General features: G+C 42.0%; 1 pseudogene; it reads right to left on the bottom strand.

The window, feature by feature from the left end:
- Window positions 1-20: 20 nt before the first annotated feature.
- LOC112483210 lies at window positions 21-176 on the bottom strand (annotated as a pseudogene).
- Between the last annotated feature and the right edge of the window lie 495 nt (window positions 177-671).

The following is a 671-nucleotide window of genomic DNA, read 5'->3' as shown; positions in this document are numbered from 1 at the left end:
CCTTATTTTTTTATTTTTTACGCCTACAGCACCTGGTCTTCCTAGGTGGTCTCCCATCCAAGTACTAACCAGGCCCTGGACTTCCTAGGTGGTCTCCCATCAAAGTACTAACCAGGCCTGCTTAGCTTCTGAGATCAGATGGGATCAGGCTTGTTCAGGGTGGCATGGCCATAACCTAGCTTAAGGTTTTTAAACAAACTCAAGATTTGTCTTCTTTTGAGCTCTTCCTTGATTATTTGAAAAGCTATGTGGGAACCCCTACATTCTGCAAAAAAAAAAAAAAAAAAAAAACAAAACAAAACAAACAAAAAAAAAAACCTCAAAAGTAAAAAGAGATAGGTTAGAGATTGGAGAAAATATGGTGTAGATGATAGAGGTTTTGTTCATTGTTCTTGTGATGAAATCAAAGTTGGGACAGAAACATGGAGCAAACAGCAAGCAAAATTACCTGGGATCTAGATGAACAGAAGCACTACAACTAGGAAGAGAAATAAGAAATCACCCTGCAATGGTAGAAAGTAGGAGAGAGCAAAGAAGAGAAGCTTCTCGGTCCCCACAGCTGAGTGGAATAGAGGCTGCGGCAGCCAGCAGCTGCAGACACTTCTTAAAGGGGCCATGACTACCAGTAGACTTTTGCGGTGACAAACCTGCTCGCTCTGAGCACCAGCACT

This window comes from Pteropus alecto, unplaced genomic scaffold (assembly GCF_000325575.1).
Source record: "Pteropus alecto unplaced genomic scaffold, ASM32557v1 scaffold126, whole genome shotgun sequence".
Taxonomy (NCBI): Eukaryota; Metazoa; Chordata; class Mammalia; order Chiroptera; family Pteropodidae; genus Pteropus; species Pteropus alecto.
This window is presented reverse-complemented; position numbering and strand designations above follow the sequence as displayed.